Below are 25,186 nucleotides of genomic sequence, written 5' to 3' on the forward strand. Positions count from 1 at the left end.
CAGAGGTGTGGGTGTATTAGAGTGTATTAGAGTGTCCTCGGGTTCCAAGTTCACCCGACATCACAGAGGCCCAATCTGAATGACCAGTCTGCAAGTCGCCTTGCTTTCTGTGGGAAGAGGGTGTCCCAGTGCCATCGCTGGTGGGTTCTAAAACAGTGTTAAAGTCCCCCCAATCACGTCAGACTCTGGGGAAGGGAAGATGTTACCTCTATAATGGCACGGATGGTGGGCTCAAGGATCGCTGGAGGTATATAAAGCAATACTAGGTTAACAGTGGCATCTCCTAAGGTCCCCATAAGGGTCACGAAGCGGCCATATATAGTTCATTCAGTAACAAGGAGGAACCGAGTTTGTTCACCACTAATGCAGATGCTCTAGATTTAATCCCTTTCCCACTGGAAGCTTTTAAAGCAATACACATGAGCAAGTCCAGGTCCTACTAATGAAAATTAAATCAAGCTCCCCTCTAGACCTGCCTCCCCACAAATTATCTCATCTCTGGCCCCAGCCCTAGCGGCACCCGGTACAGATATCTGCAACCTATTATTAACTACAGCCACTATCCCTCAGAAGTGGAAGATGGCCGGAATCAGACCTATACTGAACAAACCCTCGGCCGACCCACAGGACTTGCAGAACTACAGACCTTTATCACTGCTTCCTTTCTTCTCCAAAATGATGGAAGCACTGGTCAATAATCAACGAACACAATATCTAAAATGGAATAAATTGCTAGACCTCTCTCAGTCAGGTTTCACACAGCACGGAATCGGCTCTAACGGAATTAACTGATACTATAAAGCTAGCCTTAGATAAGGGGACTCCAACCATGCTGATCCTTTTAGACTTGTCAGCAGCGTTTGACACCATCACCCTTTAAATCCTAGCTCAAAGGCTGAGAGAGTTTGGTGTCAGCAGAAAGGCGCTAAAATGTTTAAAAAATGTCTCTCTGATAGAACACATGTAGTGCAGCTGGACTGGTTTACATCATAGTCCATGATCCTTGACAAAGGTGTACCTCAGGGGTCTTTTCTTAGTCCCACTCTTTTTAACATCTATGTGTCCTCCCTGGCTAAGATTATTAGATCATGTGGCTTTGAGACCATCTCATATGCGGATGACACTCAATTGATAATAACGATTGATCCTGACCCCTCTATCACTAAGGAAAAATTGAAAAAATACTTGTTAAAAATGGCAGCATGGATGACTGCAAACTTTCTGCAGCTCAACACAAATAAAACAGAGATTCTCCTATTCAGAAAGGCAGACAAGATTTGGTCTGCGGACTGGTGGCCTCCAGAACTGTAGTGTGTGTCTCCAACACCGACAAAATGGATGACAAATCTAGGGGTCATACTGGATGACAATCTATCCATGGATGAACATGTGAAATGCATCTCGGGCACATATTTTGGCCTTATGCGAATGCTCAGGAAGGTGTTCCCGTGGGTACCTCTCTCAGCCAGAAAATCTCTAATCAAGGCACTATTAGTGAGCAGATTAGACTATGGCAACTCCCTACTGGTTGGGATAAGGGGAGATCTTCTCTCAAGGCTACAGGTAGTACAAAATATAGCAGCACACCTTGCTTTAAACCGCCCTCCCCGGACTCCATCTGAACCCCTTCTGCTCCTGCTCCACTGGTTGCCCATTAAGAAAGGGCAGTGTTTAAGCTCCTATGTAAGGTCTTTAACCCCTTCCATGCTGCGCAGATTCCGCCGCTGTGCTGACGGAATCTTGCGCGGGCGTGGTCATGACGGAACGGTTCCGTCATGAGCACAGCTCAACCGTGGCTCATGACGGAACCGTTCCGTCATGAGCACCGAAGGGGTTAAAACACTGCAGGGGAAGGGACCAGTCTACCTAAAAAATAAGCTAAAACCTTATATCCCCACCCGACAACTCAGATCTAGCGACTAGCTGTTACTATGTCCCAAAAGGATAAATAAAACCAGAGTGGGTGGTCTCTCTTTCTCCTACCTAGTTCTCCATCACTGGAACAAATTGCCACTCCACATCTACTCCTGCTCTAATTTCACACAGTTCAGAAAACTCCTCAAGACCTGGTTATTCAATCACTAACTAGACAGTTCTGCTTCTGTTGTCTTTTAATGTGGCGCCGAGAGATCCCCTTGGGGATGATTCGTTGCGCTTAACAAATAATAATAATAATAATGAAGATGACTCCGGGAACATAGTGGTGGACCCATCCGTACATCAGGATTGTTAGTCCTCCAAAGCATGAGTATTGGTAACAGCGCATTGTAGATTAGATTTGGGGGCTTCGCAAGAGGTCTGTGTCCTCTGACCCCAACGTTGGAGACACAAGAGGCTTCTCTCCAAAAGCCGCTTCCGAGTAATGAGGCTCCTTGGGAGGTTCGATAATCCCTGAGGTGCAGGTGAGCCACCTGTGGGAGCCCAAGGCTTTGGCAGTTTGCGATGATATCAGCAGTCGAAGTGGAGGGGCGCTCACCCGCAGATGGAGCTGACACTCCAAAGTTATCCCGGTCCATGCCGCATCCAGAGTTTCGTAGAAGTGGGTCTTGTTTTGGAATATCACCCTAAGGCAGGCCAGGAAGATGAGTCTGTATGGAAGGTTAAGGGCTTGCAGTTTCTGTTTTGCAGAATAGTATGATCTCCTTTGTACCTGCACTTCCTAAATATAGTTCGGGAAAATCATTACTTTGGTGCCCTGAGTGGAAGGTAGTATGGGTGCGAGCTTCTTGCAGGATAGCGTCCCTGTCTTTTAAGTTTAGGATTGTGGCAATGATTGGCCAGTGTGGAGCTCAGGGTGGCAGATTGGGTGTGAAAGCACAGTGGGCGTTTTCCATGACAAACCGTGTTGAGAGTGTACCAATCATACACATCCTGCTGCTGCTGTTCTTGCTTGATGACATCAAAAGCCGCAATCTTACCCATTTACATCGACTCCTCAGCAAATGGGTCCCTGGGCCAAACATCTTTTGTGGGCCCCTGTTCAGGGCTCTGTCCTGTTCAGAATTGTTTTCAATGCATGATCCAGTTACAGCTCTATGATGCCCTCTTTGGCCAGGTCACCTACACTGCACAGACACACTCTAATAAAGTCAACATGTGTTCATATCTCATAATCAGGGATAGTAATGTGTGCATTAAATTGTGTCACAAAACAGCACCTCCTCATCAATATCCCACTTATTAATATCGGTGATGTCCTCAGATATTGCTTACACGCTAGGTCCTGTTGTGATATACGAGATATGGATGTGTCATGAAACTGAAACACATCATCTCTGCTAAATCTCTGTAATGGACTCTCACTCATCACCCACATTAAAAGGTAATGTCAGTTAAATAGGATTCCAAATAATCAGAGTGAGAACCATTCAAAGTGTACAATGTAAAGACTCTCTGCATAATAGCTATGCCTCTACTAGGGGTACCCCTGAAAGGCTGAGACCCTGGGCCACAGTCGACTTTGTACATACCTCAAACCTCTATGTGCACAGGACCTGTGGCTTAACATATATCAGGGACAAACAATAGCATAACCAAGTGCCATGCATATATGGGAAATGTGTAAGTGCAAGTCATGAAAGAAAACACAGAAGCAACAGCATTTGTTCCACATTTATAGGAAGTAGGTGTATGTTTCACACACGAAATGGACACATGTCCATAAAAATGTCTAAAAAGGTATAAGTTAACACTCTCTGTATGTGGATAGACACAAATATAACTTGCACACATACCATATATATCCAACCTACATCATAGGGAGAAGTGCAAGCTGAATGATGTTGACATTGGCCAGAACATGCTCAAATACTTACCATATGATGTATTGGATTGAATCCCACACATCCATCCATTGAACATGTTTTCTTCTCCTGTGTGACTCCAGTACTTGTACCAAAGTCAGATCCTACTACCCACTTTAAATGTATCAGCAATCAGGGTGAAACAAACCCAACTGTAGTCACACATCCCAAAGTACATCAAATAGTTACAAATGTAATGGCAGGACTGATGTGTTATAAACAAAGCAAATATTTAATTTTGCAAACACATTAACATGTACTGAACGAAAAGCCAACGGCCAGTCCATTTTCATATTGTGTGGTCCAGCACACTGTAGTGGCACTACACTTACCCTTCATGACACTGCCAGGAAACCTCCTCACAGAGGATGGGGACCATGAAGAGCAACCGAGTGAGAAACCTGAAATGCAAATGCAAAATGATGATGATCGCGTAGAAGAGGAAGGAGCTGACTAGTGTCAAGATCTCATCGACAACTTCTTCTCATGAATGCAAGTATTTTGTATTTAATTATTTAGATTGTTTTTTTATAGCGCAAACGGCTCTTGTGGGTATCAGAGCGCTTTACAGATTTACAGATTTGCACAGAGCAACACAGTGATAGCAATAAAATCAGTATCAATGTATAGGTGTCAACAGGTAAGGGAGGGAAAGCTATACAAGGTTCGCGAAGCAGAGGGAAACATCAATGGAGGCACAAAATAATGTTAAGTAAAAACTATAGGAATAGGCAATATCAAAAAACCGGAGGGCAGACTCTGGGCTGAGAAAGATGAGAACCAGGAGGTCTTCGGTGCCTGTAGTCTAGAGTGTGGTTAAGGAAAGAAGGGTATCCTGCAATCTTGGTAAGAAATTGTTAATAAGGAGTGATTTGACTTCATTCTCGAAGGAAATTGCTGAGGGATTCATTCTGACTTCAGGGTGTGGGGTGTTTCAAATTCTTGGGCCATCAAAGAGAAGGATCGGTTGTACGTTTTCTTCTTGCAGAATCTCTGTGATTTCAAAAGAAGGGTGTTGGAGCTTCTGGAGAATCTGGTGCCACCAGAAAGTATGAGCTTTCAAGCAAGATACCTGGTTGTATCAAAGTGAAGGGCTTTATATGTCATGCAGGCAATTTTTAACAGAATTCTTGCTTCACATGTCAGCCAGTTGAGGGATTTCAGATTAGGGGTGATGTGGTTGTTTCTTTTTGAGCTGGCGATGAGTCTTGCAGCAGCGTTAAGCGAGGCCCTTAGTGGTGCCAGTTTAGATCTAGGCAAACAAGAGAGGGTAGGACTTCCATAGTCCAGCTTGGGAATCACTTGGCTTGTACTACATGCTTGAATCGTTGGGGGGAATGGTTTGAGTTTTCTTAGTGTGTTCATTTGGTGATTAGCTCCTTCGGTGGCAGCACTGATGTGCTTCTGCATGTTGAGGTTCTTGTTGAGAATTAGTCTTAATGAGCTTGCTGAGTCATTGACCTGAAGAGTGCAGTTGAGGGCTGTAAAGTGTTTCAACCAGTCTTCAATGACAGATGACTGGTTGGGTGGGGCTATTTGGAGGAATTTGTTTTTTTGAGTGTTTACTATAAGGTGATTGGCAGCAAGCCAATTCTGATTATTTGTAGAGTTGTGTTGAGGGTGCGGATTTCTTCAGGGGAGAAGACTTTTAATTATAGCTAGGTATCATCAGCGTACATATAGTAGTGGATAATAAATAAACTCAGAATTTACGTTAGCGGCTCCATGAAAAGGTTGAAAAGAGTGGGCCAGAGTGCGGAGCCCTGAGGGAACCCTAATGTGACCCTAGTCTGCAAAAGAAAGTGATTAACCTTAACTCTTTGAGTCCTGTTTTGGAGAAATGAGGTTAACCAGTTAAAGACTGTTCCTGATAGCCCCATGAAGTGTTCCAAGAGGTCTAGTAGGTTGTCATTCTTGACAGTGTTGAATGCCGATGATAGGTTCAGGAGGACTAAGAGACATGTTAGTTCTGATCCAGCATTATTAGTTCATCGTCCAATATGTGTGTCATAGCCGATTCAGTGCTGTGTCCTGGCCGAGAGCCGTATTGAAATAGGTCTAGGTTTGCCAGGGTAAGAATATTTGAGATAGGTCAAAACCTGTTGAAATCAGTTTGATCTGCTTTAGGTTTATTTAGGAAAGGGGTAACCTGGCCGGATTTACGACAGTCTGAGATAGTGCTTTAAAGGAGGGAGACATTAGTAATCTTGGTCCATAGTGGAAGTATCAAGGTTGTGATTCTCAGTGGTGACTGGTGAGATTTGAAAGTGGTGGGGCGTAAAAGTTTATGGAACACTTCACATAAGCTCCAGTTACAATACACAAGGACACAAGCATCATTCGCCCAGTGAGTTGGTGGGAGAATATGTGCCCTAACACACAGGACATCACACAGACTACAACAGTAACACCAAGGACATCACACAGAACACAAGAGTAGAATGTAGTTAAATGAAACGCAGCCTTTTGCAAGATTTAGTGTGGGCTTCGACTAGAAACACAGAGTCAACCCTATTATTAACATGACTCGTACTCAAAGAACTGCGTAGTTCATTAGTATTTTTCAGATTAAATTGCAGGGGATTAGTGTTGTCCGCTCAGGTACCCTTTTTTATTGGTGCCAAATTTGGGATGCATGAGCCAGGGTGGATTTAGGTGCAGGTGAACTATTTTTTTTTCATTTATTGTTTTCGTGAAAATTATACTAGATATTCAAAAAAGTTTTGATGGTTTTCTATGTGAAAACTGTACACTAAAGTCATGCAAAATATGCATACGGTGTGTTTCTATACATTTTCCTAAGTCATGTGGTGAAGTTTTCTACCAAAGGACATGCAGTAGCAGCGCACATCATTTTTCACTGTTGCCACAAGACACTGGGTAAACATTATCTATAGAAGAAAACCAAAACTTATGCGAATAAGTAAAATCCAATATTAGGAATGTACACATGATTTCAGACCCATTTTATCAGCTTTTGAAAAGCAGGGGCAAATAACCTTTTTTAGACTTCAGGACACCTGTATATGGAGCTCTGTCCCAGAGATCCTCTGGACAGAGGGGCACTGTTTGAAATTTCACATATGATTGAAAACGTGACTGTTACATCCTGGCCAATAAATCATTTCCACAGGCTCTATTGGCAAAAATGTATTTGAAAAACATCTCTGGTAACACCACTACTCTTCTGTATGGAAATATGTAGTATACAAGAAGACTTAACATAACATACCAACAACTGCTAAGGAGAAGAAAAAACACTGAGCAACATATGTATTGATAGAGGGACTCACTAAGAAACAGCAGTAGGCATCACCCAGTCACCCAAGGAGACATACCAGACACTTTGAAAGAGACACATATGCAGAAAAACACACCAAAAGTGACAGAAAGACAAACGCTGATGTAAGAACCACTTGACACTCTTAACAACCCAAGAAATCTACACATGAAGCGACCAGAAAATCACTACTGGGAGATGCAAACAGAAGGATGTGCACAGAGAGAGTCAATACGAGCATCACTGTGAAAGAAACACAGAGCACTTCAAGCAGCATGGTGAGGCACAGAAATGGAAAGAGGCTCACATATTAGCAGCCACTAAAATGCACACAGCACACATACACACACACTAGCGGCCACTAAAATGCATACAGCACATGTGCACACACAGATATACACAATGGTTCACAGGCATATCTGCAGAGAAATTGAGACAGCAGCATTAATTAGATCCAATGCCAGCCAAGCACAGTGGGTCCCATCAACCGAAACGCCACTGAGAGCACAAACAGCTGAAAAAAAAAAAAGAGACAAACTAGTGCTTTGAGTGCCACACACACCCACGCAGGTGTCCACCAGCTCTGTTTACTCAATGACGGATTCAGGGTATACCGTCATTTCTTGTCCTACACAACAATGCATTTCCCCAGCAGATGCGCGGCCTCTTCCTGAAGATCTGCAGTTAGAAGACATATTACTGGGCAGCAGGATCATGTCATGCCCTCACCTTCATGCAGGATTGCGTGCCTACCCTGCGATTACCCAGACGGGTCAGATTTGCTCGGAAGATTGAGGTGACATGCGTACCCCAGACCTGGCTGTGTATGGAAACGCCCAGGGGTTGCATTAAATCCGTGCGGAGGAGCTCATGGCATCCCAACTCCACTTTCATTGCACTGAGGGCTGTGAGAAGGTAAACCCTGTGTCATGGCTTTATTTTTAGAGTGCCATACGTACACACGTTTGTTTGAACTGCTTTAATGTGCCTGGCTGCCTGGCTGTCTTTCGGGGAGAGAGAAACCAGCCACTGATAATAATAATTATAAAAATACATGTTTAATCTACATGGTGATAGATTGTAAGCTTTTACTTTGGGATGCAAATTAGGGCAGGGGCGGAGCCCCAGCACCCTAATGGAGAAGTCGCCCCTGATGATTCCCTTGAGGAAAGTGGGAGGTAAAGAGTTGTTGAAATAGTTTGAGGGTTTGAGTGATGTGAGAATCTTGTGGATGTCATTTTCCTTAAAGGTTTTGAGAGAGTTCCAAGATGCATTGTTTTTGGGAAAGTGACCAGAGGAACTTGGGGATCAGTAATCTGGGAGGCTGAGAGAATGGGTTGAGGTGGGAGAATTGCTTGTTCCAGGGGGGGTAGGGGGTCTGCAGGTCCTTTTTCCTGCTTTGCATCTTCTGAAGAAAGAAGGAGGTAAATTCATCCCAGTTTGGTAGTTGACTAGATCCAACAATGGACAGTGTGGGTGTGCATTTGATTGTCCTTTTATGAGCGTAAAAAAATATTGGGATTGGTTAATAGCTAGATACAATTGGTTTCTGAAGAACTTTGCTTTTGTATTTCTGATGCTCTTGTATTATCTATTTCTCATTGATCTCAGGTCTTTGAGGTATTCAAGGGATGGAGCTCATCTCCTCTCCACTGACACCTTTCTGTATTAAGGAAACCATTGAATCAAGGTTTGGAGTCTTTTGTGGCTACTGTGTTTAGTTGGCATGGAGCGATCGAGTCAAAGATAGTCTCCATTGAGCGAGTGTAGTGATTTGTGAGATCAAGTACATCTGCCATCTCGCCAGGAGTAGGCAGGATGCTGTTGCAGGTAGAGGTCAGGTCATTGTGGTTGATGTTGTTCAAGTTCCTTTTCCAGAGTCTAGGTTTTGTTGGTTGAGCCGTGTTGATTGTCACTGCTTGCATGACAAGGAATGTGATGTGTTGATGGATGGTCCAATAGCAGGGGATGATAGATTCCAGTTGAATTAAATAGGGCTTCACAATGATAAGATCTAGGGTTGTTCCTTTGTTGTGTGTGGGCCCGTCACAGAATTGAGTCAGATTTAGGTCATCAAGGAAGGTTATGAAGCAGTTCACTGCAGGGTCGTTTAGGTCATGCCAGTGGAGGTTGAAGTCTTCCAGGTAGATTTAAGTACAAGGTGGACGAGTGTTAGTTACAATGGTTTCCATGATCTGTTCTATGAAAACCTGATTGTCTCCTTGAGGGTTGTAGATTGTGTGACGTTTACAAAGTGGTTTGGTGTTGCAAGAGATATCAAGGCAAAGGTATTTGCAAGGTGAGAGGATGTGGCCTTATGGCTAGAGCGGCCAACATCTGCGCTGGGTAATCGTCTTCGAGTCTTGGCAGGGACGCTCAATATCCTGTGATTCTTGGCAAATCGCTCAATCTCACCGTGCCTAACAAAAATGAATGTGTCCTTGTGTAAGGCAACTGCTGCTCTTGTAAAGCTCTCATATACCTGAAACCTTCGGGTCAGGATTGTGCTATATAAAATTTCGGGGGAACAAAAAGGGGATAGATCGGGGGTTAGTGTATGATAAACTGACAGGTTTAACATTGTGGGTGCAAGCGATGCCACCAACAGGTCGAAAGGGTCTGTCCAATCTGGCAATGCCATAGTTGGAAGAAGGGACTAATGTGTCCAGGATATGAGCAGAGGAGTAATTTAGCCAGGTTTCGGTTAGAATATTGCTAAGCTCATGTGTGAGGTATAGGTCTGCAATATTACCAGCATGTCTAGAAGCTGATCTGTAGTTGATAAACATGCATTTCAAGTGTGGTTTGAGGTGTGTTAGGTCACTCTGTGTGAGAGTAACCCCTTGAGGTTGTGCTTGCTGACTGCTCTCGAGTTGAGCCTGGGAGCTCTATGAGGGTTCATTGGGATGACATGGATTTTTCCCTGGTTAACAATGTTGTCAGGGTGGGGAGAGTTATATGAAGAGAGGGGGGCTTGGATATCTATGTCAGATAGAGTTTATTTTTGTCTAATCAGTCGTGTGGCGGCATTGTGATAGGGTCTAGTTCTCCACTTCCAGTGCCTGGCCGATGCGAGTCAAGAGGTTCGGATGGGGTGGGGTGAGTTGGAGATGAGGCAGGGTGATGATATTGTTGGTTATTTGTGAGAGTATTGAATCGGAGGTTTATATTGGAAGACAGAAAATTGTAGTTTTATTGTGAGCAGACTGAGTGTATGTAGGTCAGCTTTGAGATCATGCAGTTTTTTAGTAATCTCGTCCAGTTTGGATTCTCGAGTGGAATGGGTGCAGGATGTCAGGCCTTGAAGCGGTGGGCATGGGGGCAAGAGAGGGAAGTCAATGGGGTTAGGGTGCAGATATAGTGGGTGAGAAGGAATAGTGGAGGGTCGGATGAGGCTAAAGGAGAGATTGACATTAGGAGGGGAGAGACAATGGTAAACTGTTATGTGTTAATGGAGGATCAGCAAAGGGGAGAGGTCATCTTTGAGGCAGGTGGGGTGTTAAGGGAATAGTCGAGGTAGCATGGTTGTGTAACTCTGAAGAAAAGATTCTGGGTGTGGGATGATGTTGCAAACTGGTGTGGAGAGCAGAAGAATCAAGCCTACCAGTTAAAGAAGATGCTTTAGATATAGCTACAGCGTTGGAAAGGACTGGAGCAGTGGAGGAATCAGAATTGGAAGCAGTTTTCATGAAGTTAGGGAAGAATTCTTCCAAAAACTTAAGGTGGTGCTCTGAGGACTGAATGTGGATGATACCATTGTTGTAGATGATGATGGTGGCTGCTGCACTGAAAGCCGATGAGGGGGCAACTGACAGTTTGAACCATGTGGAGTTTTTCTGGTTGTAGAGTTTAATAGCAGGGATAGCAATGCTTTCCTCCATTGTGCTTGTCTATTTGTATAAAAAATGAGGTCACCTATTATCACTCCTTTGTTCGCGCAATAGTAAAGGTCAGAGACCATGGTTTCTGGATGAGATTTGAGGATTCTGTGTTTTAGGGTCTTGGATGCTTTTCTAGATAGATTTAAGAGGTAGTTACTTTTATAAGAATATCATCCCAAAGGCTCTAGATTGGCATTACTTATATTTTTTCGCTGCATTATGGAAGGAAGCTGTAGAAATGGAGGCAGAGAGGGGTGGGAAAGAGAGCTGGGGCAAGGGCGATGGAGAAATGGGGATAGAGCATGTGAACTGCAGAAGTATGCCCTTTATAAGCAAAGGTAGTAAATAGAAGTTGGGTAACTTCACCATCAACACAGGCATCAAGAGTGGGTGGTGACATATACAGGTTTTGATAAATGGGCAAACAAGCTAAAGTGATGGGTAATTAGGGCCCTTAAGCCTATTGAACATTATAAATGGCCGTCTCAGAGTAGACTCAGTCATACAGGGTGAGTTGCTGTAGACCTTCTTTAATTTCTTTGGCTGTGGTGGTTTTTCAATTTGAGAGTCAGGAAAGGTGATTTCCAGAAAGATACTGTGTCAGGGGTGCGAGGTGTAACTCATGTAGATTAGTAAATGAACCAGCATTTGGGTGTAATTTCCATAGATGTTTGTGGACTGGTTAGAACCATTAAAATATGAGCATCTTATTAGAGAGAGAGAGAGAGAGAGAGAGAGAGAGAAAGAGAGAGAAAAGTTGGATGGGTGTTTGTGGCAGTCTTTTTTCACTGTTTGGCAATTGAAGGGGCAAGAGTCCTATGGCAATTGCTATAGAACTACTACAGTTATGGTCACCATTTTGTTGCTGGAGATGTGGAGAGGACAAGAGAAAGACTTGCAAAATGGAGGAGGGTGAGGTGGAATATGATCCGAAATACAAAAATGCGCACTCACAGTGTGCTTCCAGAACAAAAGACCTCTAGATGTCTCAGGCTTGCAGGCAATCGCAAGCGAATCTGCGCTTGGGCAACTTTCAAACCTGTGAGGTCCTTTTTTTATCCCTCAACATCAGAGGGTAGATGAGGGCAGACAGGGCGATACACCGGCTCAGACGCACAGTCGTGGACGCCCGGTAAACAGAAGAGACTGAGGCCCAGACTGCCTCCCAGTGATGGAAGATAATGAGGGTGCTGGCCATCCTCCACTTAAATGTCTGAAGCCCCACAGCGGTGCATTCATGGCAGCACAGCACAGCAGTGTCGGAAAGCCCTCCCTCTGTAAGACAGAGTCGGCAGCATGTGGGGAAAGTGCAGATATGGGAAAGCGGCCTTTAAAATAGTAAGCAGGAGGTAGATTGTGAGATGTCATGACTTTGACTATTAAAGCAACTCTTGTTGTGATGATGTGAGGAATATGTTTAGGGAAAATATTAGGAAAATAAAGCTCTGGCAAATTCTGGTGAAATGTGTTTGTTTAGGAAGGTTTTGAAGCATGTTCATCTTGTGAGTGGTGGTTTGTTGAGCTTAGATTTTTGTCATGGTCTGTATTCTCCACAAGTTGACTATGTGAATTGTGTAATTTTCATGGTTGTTAGCTGATCTCTTCGTTTTATTCTGTTTTAGGTACCTTCACAATGCCATCATCATTTGAACATTTCAGAGTTGTGACATTAGCAGGTATATGATGCTGTTATATATATATATATATATATATATATATATAAAAATATATATATATATATATATATATTCAGAATCCAAATTGCGGTAATGCTGGCATGCTACCAGATCACTGGTGGTGCTTTAAAAGAGGTGCTACCGCTAGCGCCACAAATGTGCAGAAAATAATCCCCAACCGAATCTGATCAAGGAAAAAGCACTCGTCATCGTGGGGGTTTTCTCATTTATTGCGTAGGTTACATCAGGCTATGGACAAACAGGGAACGCGTTTTCGGCAGACAGGCTGCCTTTCTCAACCTGAAATTCGCCACATTGGTGCCTCTATTTAAAACAAATATTCATCAAAACAGAAGATGCACTTCATTGCGCAGCGATTGGGTGCAAGCAAGCATGTGGGCCGATGGCCACACATTCTTCAAACAAAGCATAGTCACAGTTATTTCGAAAAACTGCAACAGTGAAAATCCTTCAAACTGAATTGATTTATGGATTGTTTTCAGTCTGTGCTGTTCCGTGTTTTATGCCCCTCAGTTCATATTGTCTGAAGAAAACTCCCAACATGCCTTATTTTACTTGCAGTAAACCCCGGACTGAATTTCAAACACGACCTCCAGCTGCAGCCAAGGGCATCTTTATAATGACTTTAAAATCCAAAGACACACATTTATATCAAGTTCAAATTATTTCACTCTAAGCACAGTTGCATACCTTCATAGTTCATTAACTCCTTCCAAGTGCATGCATCTTCGAGGGCAGTCTGCTTTCTACTCGGAGACGCTTTGCTAATTAAGAACCATTGTTCACGTTGCTTAAGGAAAGATGTATGGCGGCAACTTCTTAAAGTATTAAATCCATATGTCCAATATAACCGCCTCGACAAGCAACAGCACGGACCCACGAGACCACCGCACTCTTGGCCAGTGCCATCCGCGGTGTCCAGTTCCAAAATAGGAGAGGTTATACCACGGTGAGGATGTGCAATTAAGTAGAGAAGCTCCAGTCCCCGCCAAGAGAGCATACGCTCCCAGCGTTTGAACTCCCTCCTCCACAGACGCCTTCTCCTCTTCTCCATCGCCACACTCCTTTCATGGGGGCACGCCTGCCTCAACATTCAGAATCCAAATTGCGGTAATGCTGGCGTGCTACCAGATCACTGGTGGTGCTTTAAAAGAGGTGCTACCGCTAGCGCCACAAATGTGCAGAAAATAATCCCCAACCGAATCTGATCAAGGAAAAAGCACTCGTCATCGTTAATTAATTAATAAATAATTTGAACTTGATATAAATGTGTGTCTTTGGATTTTAAAGTCATTATAAAGATGCCCTTGGCTGCAGCTGGAGGTCGTGTATGAAATCCAGTCCGGGTTTTACTGCAAGTAAAATAAGGCATGTTGGGAGTTTTCTTCAGACAATATGAACTGAGGGGCATAAAACACGGAACAGCACAGACTGAAAACAATCCATAAATCAATTCAGTTTGAAGGATTTTCACTGTTGCAGTTTTTCGAAATAACTGTGACTATGCTTTGTTTGAAGAATGTGTGGCCATCGGCCCACATGCTTGCTTGCACCCAATCGCTGCGCAATTAAGTGCATCTTCTGTTTTGATGAATATTTGTTTTAAATAGAGGCACCAATGTGGCAAATTTCAGGTTGAGAAAGGCAGCCTGTCTGCCGAAAACGCGTTCCCTGTTTGTCCATAGCCTGATGAAACCTACGCAATAAATGAGAAAACCCCCACGATGACGAGTGCTTTTTCCTTGATCAGATTCGGTTGGGGATTATTTTCTGCACATTTGTGGCGGTAGCACCTCTTTTAAAGCACTACCAGTGATCTGGTAGCACGCCAGCATTACCGCAATTTGGATTCTGAATGTTGAGGCAGGCGTGCCCCCATGAAAGGAGTGTGGCGATGGAGAAGAGGAGAAGGCGTCTGTGGAGGAGGGAGTTCAAACGCTGGGAGCGTATGCTCTCTTGGCGGGGACTGGAGCTTCTCTACTTAATTGCACATCCTCACCCTGGTATAACCTCTCCTATTATGGAACTGGACACCGCGGATGGCACTGGCCAAGAGTGCGGTGGTCTCGTGGGTCCGTGCTGTTGCTTGTCGAGGCGGTTACATTGGACATATGAATTTAATACTTTAAGAAGTTGCCGCCATACATCTTTCCTTAAGCAACGTGAACAATGGTTCTTAATTAGCAAAGCGTCTCCGAGTTGAAAGCAGACTGCCCTCGAAGATGCATGCACTTGAAGGAGTTAATGAACTATGAAGGTGGGCAACTGTGCTTAGAGTGAAATAATTTGAACTTGATATAAATGTGTGTCTTTGGATTTTAAAGTCATTATAAAGATGCCCTTGGCTGCAGCTGGAGGTCGTGTATGAAATCCAGTCCGGGTTTTACTGCAAGTAAAATAAGGCATGTTGGGAGTTTTCTTCAGACAATATGAACTGAGGGGCATAAAACACGGAACAGCACAGACTGAAAACAATCCATAAATCAATTCAGTTTGAAGGATTTTCACTGTTGCAGTTTTTCGAAATAACTGTGACTATGCTTTGTTTGAAGAATGTGTGGCCATCGGCCCACATGCTTGCTTGCACCCAATCGCTGCGCAATGAAGTGCATCTTCTGTTTTGATGAATATTTGTTTAAAATAGAGGCACCAATGTGGCGAATTTCAGGTTGAGAAAGGCAGCCTGTCTGCCGAAAACGCGTTCCCTGTTTGTCCATAGCCTGATGTAACCTACGCAATAAATGAGAAAACCCCCACGATGACGAGTGCTTTTTCCTTGATCAGATTCGGTTGGGGATTATTTTCTGCACATTTGTGGCGCTAGCGGTAGCACCTCTTTTAAAGCACCACCAGTGATCTGGTAGCACGCCAGCATTACCGCAATTTGGATTCTGAATGTTGAGGCAGGCGTGCCCCCATGAAAGGAGTGTGGCGATGGAGAAGAGGAGAAGGCGTCTGTGGAGGAGGGAGTTCAAACGCTGAGAGCGTATGCTCTCTTGGCGGGGACTGGAGCTTCTCTACTTAATTGCACATCCTCACCCTGGTATAACCTCTCCTATTATGGAACTGGACACCGCGGATGGCACTGGCCAAGAGTGCGGTGGTCTCGTGGGTCCGTGCTGTTGCTTGTCGAGGCGGTTACATTGGACATATGGATTTAATACTTTAAGAAGTTGCCGCCATACATCTTTCCTTAAGCAACGTGAACAATGGTTCTTAATTAGCAAAGCATCTCCGAGTAGAAAGCAGACTGCCCTCGAAGATGCATGCACTTGGAAAGAGTTAATGAACTATGAAGGTGGGCAACTGTGCTTAGAGTGAAATAATTTGAACTTGATATAAATGTGTGTCTTTGGATTTTAAAGTCATTATAAAGATGCCCTTGGCCGCAGCTGGAGGTCGTGTATGAAATCCAGTCCGGGTTTTACTGCAAGTAAAATAAGGCATGTTGGGAGTTTTCTTCAGACAATATGAACTGAGGGGCATAAAACACGGAACAGCACAGACTGAAAACAATCCATAAATCAATTCAGTTTGAAGGATTTTCACTGTTGCAGTTTTTCGAAATAACTGTGAGTATGCTTTGTTTGAAGAATGTGTGGCCATATGCCCACATGCTTGCTTGCACCCAATCGCTGCGCAATGAAGTGCATCTTCTGTTTTGATGAATATTTGTTTTAAATAGAGGCACCAATGTGGCGAATTTCAGGTTGAGAAAGGCAGCCTTTCTGCCGAAAACGCGTTCCCTGTTTGTCCATAGCCTGATGTAACCTACGCAATAAATGAGAAAACCCCCACGATGACGAGTGCTTTTTCCTTGATCAGATTCGGTTGGGGATTATTTTCTGCACATTTGTGGCGCTAGCGGTAGCACCTCTTTTAAAGCACCACCAGTGATCTGGTAGCACGCCAGCATTACCGCAATTTGGATTCTGAATGTTGAGGCAGGCGTGCCCCCATGAAAGGAGTGTGGCGATGGAGAAGAGGAGAAGGCGTCTGTGGAGGAGGGAGTTCAAACGCTGGGAGCGTATGCTCTCTTGGCGGGGACTGGAGCTTCTCTACTTAATTGCACATCCTCACCCTGGTATAACCTCTCCTATTATGGAACTGGACACCGCGGATGGCACTGGCCAAGAGTGCGGTGGTCTCGTGGGTCCGTGCTGTTGCTTGTCGAGGCGGTTATATTGGACATATGGATTTAATACTTTAAGAAGTTGCCGCCATACATCTTTCCTTAAGCAACGTGAACAATGGTTCTTAATTAGCAAAGCGTCTCCGAGTAGAAAGCAGACTGCCCTCGAAGATGCATGCACTTGGAAGGAGTTAATGAACTATGAAGGTGGGCAACTGTGCTTAGAGTGAAATAATTTGAACTTGATATAAATGTGTGTCTTTGGATTTTAAAGTCATTATAAAGATGCCCTTGGCTGCAGCTGGAGGTCGTGTATGAAATCCAGTCCGGGTTTTACTGCAAGTAAAATAAGGCATGTTGGGAGTTTTTTTCAGACAATATGAACTGAGGGGCATAAAACACGGAACAGCACAGACTGAAAACAATCCATAAATCAATTCAGTTTGAAGGATTTTCACTGTTGCAGTTTTTCGAAATAACTGTGACTATGCTTTGTTTGAAGAATGTGTGGCCATCGGCCCACATGCTTGCTTGCACCCAATCGCTGCGCAATGAAGTGCATCTTCTGTTTTGATGAATATTTGTTTTAAATAGAGGCACCAATGTGGCGAATTTCAGGTTGAGAAAGGCAGCCTGTCTGCCGAAAACGCGTTCCCTCTTTGTCCATAGCCTGATGTAACCTACGCAATAAATGAGAAAACCCCCACGATGACGAGTGCTTTTTCCTTGATCAGATTCGGTTGGGGATTATTTTCTGCACATTTGTGGCGCTAGCGGTAGCACCTCTTTTAAAGCACCACCAGTGATCTGGTAGCACGCCAGCATTACCGCAATTTGGATTCTGAATGTTGAGGCAGGCGTGCCCCCATGAAAGGAGTGTGGCGATGGAGAAGAGGAAAAGGCGTCTGTGGAGGAGGGAGTTCAAACGCTGGGAGCGTATGCTCTCTTGGCGGGGACTGGAGCTTCTCTACTTAATTGCACATCCTCACCCTGGTATAACCTCTCCTATTATTGGAACTGGACACCGCGGATGGCACTGGCCAAGAGTGCGGTGGTCTCGTGGGTCCGTGCTGTTGCTTGTCGAGGCGGTTACATTGGACATATGGATTTAATACTTTAAGAAGTTGCCGCCATACATCTTTCCTTAAGCAACGTGAACAATGGTTCTTAATTAGCAAAGCGTCTCCGAGTAGAAAGCAGACTGCCGTCGAAGATGCATGCACTTGGAATGAGTTAATGAACTATGAAGGTGGGCAACTGTGCTTAGAGTGAAATAATTTGAACTTGATATAAATGTGTGTCTTTGGATTTTAAAGTCATTATAAAGATGCCCTTGGCTGCAGCTGGAGGTCGTGTATGAAATCCAGTCCGGGTTTTACTGCAAGTAAAATAAGGCATGTTGGGAGTTTTCTTCAGACAATATGAACTGATTGGCATAAAACACGGAACAGCACAGACTGAAAACAATCCATAAATCAATTCAGTTTGAAGGATTTTCACTGTTGCAGTTTTTCGAAATAACTGTGACTATGCTTTGTTTGAAGAATGTGTGGCCATCGGCCCACATGCTTGCTTGCACCCAATCGCTGCGCAATGAAGTGGATCTTCTGTTTTGATGAATATTTGTTTTAAATAGAGGCACCAATGTGGCGAATTTCAGGTTGAGAAAGGCAGCCTGTCTGCCGAAAACTCGTTCCCTGTTTGTCCATAGCCTGATGTAACCTACGCAATAAATGAGAAAACCCCCACGATGACGAGTGCTTTTTCCTTGATCAAATTCGGTTGGGGATTATTTTCTGCATATATATATCTAGGGGAGCCGAAACGTTATGGCGACAAGTCTGCGAACAAGCGAATAAATTTGCACAAAGGAACCTGGTCCGTGTTTGTGATTTCTGGGTCTGAGGCTACAAGGATTCAGCCACACCCGGGGAACAGCATTTGATGGATATATATATATATATATATATATATATATATATATATATATATATATATATATATATATTATCTACCGGCGGTCGCCAGTAGATAGTTATAGTTACAACCTAGTTTCCATAGGAAATCTCAAAATTCTATTTTGAATAACTTTGGCGCCGGTTGACGAATCCTCGCGAGATTTTCAAAACTAATGGGGCGCTCCGTTCAGCTCCTACCCTGAAAGTCTCGGGGTGATTCATCAAGCGGGGGCCGAGAAAAAGGGGGGGTCCCAAAACGCATTTTCCTCAAGCATTTTTCCATAGGACCTTTAGACACAGCTACAGCCCGAACGGCTTAACAGAATTACTTGAAATTTGGCAGAGGGGTAGCCATAAGGTCAAGGAAGTGCCTTTTGCAGGTCTGGTGTAAATCTGTTCAGTATTTCCTGAGAAAATAGCATTTAAAAGCATATCAATATCTATACGCGCGCACCGTGCGCGCACTGTGCGCGCACCCTGCCGTGCGCGAGCGCAATTCTGATTGGTTGTTAGATGTCGGTAAACATTCAAATCGGTCGAAACCAGGAAGTGTCGGCCGCCATCTTGTCTCTCGCAGTCTGAGGGAGTGAAAAAAAAAGGTGGAGAACGTGAAAAGGGGGCAGAGTGGACAGTTCCTGACCCCCTAGCCTTGGTCAGGGGGTCACAGAAGCACCCCCAAGGGTGAAAAAAACAATTATTTATTTATTGTTTTTTAAATCGCGAGGTGCGTGCACGGAGCGCGCACGCCGAACCGTGGGTGCGCGAAGCGCACCGAGTGCCCACAGAGCGCGCACGGTGCGCGCACGGTGAAAAACCTGGAAAAAAAATAATTAATCAATACATAACTTAGCATTTAAAAAAACGTACAAATTCACTGAAAAAACCATAGGTTTCACACACGTTATAGTTACGAATTAGCATTTAAAAAACCTTGCAAATTCACTTAAAAAACCATAGGTTTCACACATGTTATAGTTAGCTGGACATTTCACTCGTAAAAAACCAACGAAATTCTTCCGTTATAGTTAGTGCAGGCAACTATAACTCACGCGACCGCAATCCTCTGCTGATGATCTGATAATAAATGTACATTATAAAAAAGTAATATGATGTGCTTTTTTCTAATATGTTACACTATATATACATTTGTATAAACTTTAAACTATTTGTATTAAAAAAAACAATATTTCTGTATAGTTTTGTACGATATTAGTGTCAATTAACTTTTTATCTGATATTTTTGTACTTACCATTATAAGTATAGGAGTGATATTATGTTAAACAATATTTTCAACACAATATTTTTGTCAACAATTTTGTTTGCCACGATATTGTGTTAGTGATCCATGAAGAGCTGACTCAACACCATTGTACGAAGTTGTACAAAATGGAATCCACTCATATGTTGCCACTGAAAGTTTTATCAATGTCCATGTGCATGCACTTGACATAATCTTTATTTTTTTCTGCTTAGGTACCACCATTGCATTTAATATATTTGTACATTCATTTACTTGAGTGCAAATCTTTCATATCTAGATGGAAAAACCATTTTTAGTATTGTTTACAGATTTGCAATTGATAATATTTGCTTTAATATAATTTGATAGCACATCAATTATCAATATGCATGTTTTCAAATCTTTTATAATGGGTGATAGAATAGAGTGAATTTGCAACACTATCAATATGTTAATTCTTGTATTTGATATCATTCATCACAAGGCCTGCCCTTTTCAAAATAAATGGAAAAGTGTATTTAAGCCTGGTGCAGACAAATATTAGGCCAAGAAGATTCATCAACTTACTGGGAAATTAGGTTTATGTGAGCTTAGCTGAAAACATCCTCAGTGAAGGCCACTGGCTTTCTGGAGCCAGCCTGGTCTTATCAGCTTACTTGAGAATGCCGCAATCAAGACAGAAAGACTGAGATGGACCTTCTCAAAGAACAAAATCACAAGATTGTTGTTCAGTTAAGGCCATTTCAAGAAACTCAAATAGACACATTTGGTGCTAAGGAAGCTTTGGCTTGGGGGCTAGAAGGGCAGGTTGTTTGACACACACTGGTTCCATCATCAATACAATGAACTACATAATGTTGTCATTCTTTTGAAAGTTTTGTAAAATAATTAATTTCATTGCCACTATATTATTTGTTTTCATAGTTAAATCTATACATATTATCATCACTAGATTTGGACATTAATTTAAATAAAGCCTTCATATATATCCACAGTGGTATTCTTGAGTGTGTCCATCCATGGTAAAAAGATTATCAGAGCTCAGTAACACACAAATAATCCTGTAAGTCTCACAGGACTGATCGTGGCCCAGAAAGCACCATCCTTATGTAAGGCACAGGTGGTTCTTTAGTTCTAGTCTAACAGGTTTCCTGTCTCAAATTAGTAAATTGACTCTTAGCATAAATGCCCAAAGGGTCTAGGTGATGTAAAACTGGGTCATATTTTGTAGGAAAGTGCTAAAAGAGTATTACACTCAAAGAGTAGTGCACTAGTAAGTTGCCTGTGAGGTGGCAGGCCATCTCTAGAGTGATGTTTAATTTGGTCTGTGAAGCAATCCCAAATCTAATTTGCTGGGGAGAAAAGAAATGAATTTCACCTCTTGATAATTCTGCCCACTACTTTTAAACACTCATAGTTTCTTTTACCTGTGAGAGATACTTATTCCTCTCCTGCTATCTTTTTCTCCAGAAATAGCTCTCCATCATTGTCAGGTGGCACCCTGAGACCCACGCTGTGATCTTACCCACCCAAGATGTAATGTCAGCGAGACATATAAGGCACTGTCTGGAGCACTGACATCAGCTTCTGTTTTTCTGCAGCACATTGACAAAGATCCAGAGCTACTCTAAGTGTTGAACTGCTGAAAATGCATCAGCTTTCAACAGAGGTTAGGTCAAATGTCTCCTCCTTAGGTTTCTGAGTTTAAAGCCTGATGCAGATGATATAAAAATGACCCTATCACATCTGAATGATATCGGTATGTGTTGTCTCGGATATGATCAGGACCCCTTTACCTGCTTGTCCTATTCTCCGAGGAAATCAGAGCGTGGGAAGAAAATACATTTTTGGAAAAAGCCCACAGGGCAAGCTAAAGATACCTCTCTCCACTGCAGGTAAGTCTTGAGAGAGACCAATCTCCCAGGACAGTTTACCACAAAAAACGACATACGAAGAATTCCATTCTTCCCTAAATTTTGGAAAAGATGAAGCTGGAATTTCTATCTGCGCTAACTAAGCCTCCACGGGTCCTTTAGAAGGCCATGCAGAACATCTTCAGGATGCCCTGTTACTCCCTGGACCACTATCCAATGGAGGACCAGCTCTTAGACGTTCAGCAGTTCTGGAGACCTCTGACCTCAAACACGATGCCATACAACTACATACTCCACAGGCTCCATTGTTAGCCAATGCCTCCCAAGACACCAAACTGTGTGCATTTGTCTCTTCTGTAAAGGCTCTCACCAGTGCTACCATGAGAGCTGATTTTGGCACCATCTTCAACTTTGAAATTGTTTGATATTATCGGACTGGAAAAAAAAAATGTACATGCTTTTGTGATGATGAACTTCTGGCAAAGCACCTGCCCTGGGCCCAAAGATTTAACAAGACTAAGGCACTTTTTGGATCAGACTCAGATGTTCTGTTATGTTATGTTATGTTATGTTATGTAAGCTTATAGAGCGCACTAATACCCGAAGGTGTCCTGGCGCTATAGCAGGGTGTCTGGAGGGGTGATGAACAAAACTCAGGACCAGGAGGATGTCAAGGCCTAGCTGAGAACAGCCAGGTCTTCAAGCCTTTTCTAAACGAGAGGAGATCAGAGGTGGATCTAAGAAACAGAGGCAGTTCGTTCCAGGCATAGGAAGCCTTCCGCACAAAACTTTTAACACCCCAGTTTGCCTTTTTAGCCCTGGTGATGACAGCCAGTTTTGCATCCCTGGAGCGAAGAGCTCTCCCCGGGTGATACCACTGGAAACGTTCTCTGAGGTCCTGTGGTCCCACTCCGTGTAAAGATTTGTGAGCTATACAGAGGGCTTTGAAAAGGACCCGATGTTTCATGGGAAGCCAGTGCAAGTCCCATAGACCTTTATTAATGGACACAAACTTGGGAGTATTAGTTAGCAATCTAGCTGCCGCATTCTAGGCCATTTGGAGTCTATTAAGATGTTTATTGTGCACTGTGAGGTAAAGACCATTGCAATAGTCCAGGTGGGACAAAGCTAGGGCAGACACCACTGACCTAAAACTATCAATGGATAGATAGGGTTTGATTTTCCTCAGAGTCCTGATGGTTAAAAAACAGGTGGAAGTAACTCTGTTTACCTGATTCTCAAACGAGAGCCTATTGTCAATAGTGACCCCCAGTTCTTTTACTTTACTGGCAGGTGGGGGAGGGGGACCCAGATCGCTGGGCCACCAGGCGGGAGACCAAAGGCCAGGTTGATTTCCAAACAAGATAACCTCTGTTTTGCCAGCGTTCAGTTTCAAGCAATTATCAGCCATCCAACTAGTGATGGCAATCATACAATCTTGACAAGTAGAGGCTTTAATTGCTTCCATTCCTTTATTCAGGGAAATCACGATCTGGGTATCATCGGCATAGGATGTTAGCTTTAGGCCAAAAGATCGTATCAGAGGTGCAAGGGGTTTCACATAAACGTTAAAAAGCGTAGGGCTCAGCGAGGACCCCTGTGGAACTCCACAAGGAAGAATAAATGACTTGGAAGAGAAAGACCCCATGTCCACATTTTGAGTTCTGTGGGTTAAAAAGGACTTCAGGAGGGCTAAGGCAGAGCCCTGTATCCCGGTCTGTGATAGGCGTTCCAATAGTATCTCATGGTGCACCGTATCAAAAGCCGCCGATAGGTCTAGCAAAATCAAGATGGCAGAGCCACCTTGGTCGACGGCTTCCCTGACCTCTTCGGTTGCTTTCAGCAGGGCCGATTCGGTGCTGTGCCCAGCCCGAAACCCATATTGTGAGTGGTCCAACCGGTTGTGAATGTTAAGAAAAAGGCTGAGTTGGGTATTCATCGCCCTCTCCAAGATTTTGGCCGGAAAAGGAAGACGGGAAATGGGCCTGTAGTTGATGGGATCCTTGGGATCAAGATTGTTTTTTTTTAGGAGAGGTAGGATTGAGGCAGTTTTCCAGGTCAGAGGGTAGTGTCCTGAGCCCAATATCTGGTTAAGTAAGGGAGTAAGGGTATTAGTAATGATATCAGGGGACAATTTGATTATAGAGGCAGGACAGGGATCTTTTGGGGAGCCGGATCTGCATCCCAGCACAAGATCAGCCACCACCTGGGTAGACAGGAGCGTGAACTTGGCAAAGATGGACGTGAGGTCGGAGGGCATCATGTCCGGACTAACCTCAGAGAGCAGTCTTGAGGGTTTCTTAAAGGATGAAAAAATAACGTCAACTTTGGACAGGAAGAATTGCGCTAGAGTGTTACAAAGCTCAGCACTACTGTGTACAGTGGGTTTGGGGGGGGGGAAATAAGAGTAGTGACAGTTCTAAACAGTTCTTTTACTGCTGATTTGGCTTCATTGATTTTTTTTTAAAAGTAGGCCTTCTTTTTGGATAGCAGCCGTTTTTTATAATCTAGGAGGCGGGATCTATACCTCTCTTTATTGATGGAGAGATAACCGTTCCTCCAATATCGCTCCAGGCGTTTACATTCAGATTTTAGCTCTTGGAGAGTCTGTGAGAACCAGGGGGCAGAGGGTGTCCTGCGCTTGGGAAAGCACCGTTTAACAGGAGCAAGTTTGCGACAAGCCGAGTTGATCCAGTCATCATAGGCAACTACAGCCTCCTCTATGTCTGGGGATAAGTCGGGGACTGAGATAGTCAAGGCTTTACTCAGATTGATAGGATTAATATTTTTCCAGGCCCGGGTAGCTATCCCGTCTCTGTGATTTGAGTGGACTTGTAGAGGAGCTGACTGAGAAATCTCGAAGAGAATGGCCGAATGGTCAGTCCAAGGTAAAGGCATAGTGCCCACAATTGACAGACATGGTGAGTTAGTGAAGACCCCATCCAGGGTATGACCGGCTCTGTGAGTGGGTCCAGATACCTGTTGCTGAAGATCAACGGCACTCATAATGTCAATCAATTGAGCCGTATCTGGATCCAATGGGTCATTCAAATGAAAATTAAAATCGCCTATAGCGGTGAAAGTTTTAGCACATAGACCTTCTTCCAGCAATAGGCCGATAGAGTTAAGAAAATCACCTTTAGTGCCTGGGGGACGGTAAATGAGCATCACCTTAAGTGTGTCATGAGGGCCGAAGCGCACGTTAATAGATAAAGCTTCGCACGCACTATTGGACGCGTCCTCAAAAGTGGGGTTGAGGCTTTTGTGGTAAATTACCGCCAGGCCCCCTCCTCTCCTTAGAGGGCGGTCAAGGCTATAAC

The sequence above is a fragment of the Triturus cristatus genome, chromosome 2_2 (genome assembly GCF_964204655.1).
Source record: "Triturus cristatus chromosome 2_2, aTriCri1.1, whole genome shotgun sequence".
In the NCBI taxonomy this organism is placed as follows: domain Eukaryota; kingdom Metazoa; phylum Chordata; class Amphibia; order Caudata; family Salamandridae; genus Triturus; species Triturus cristatus.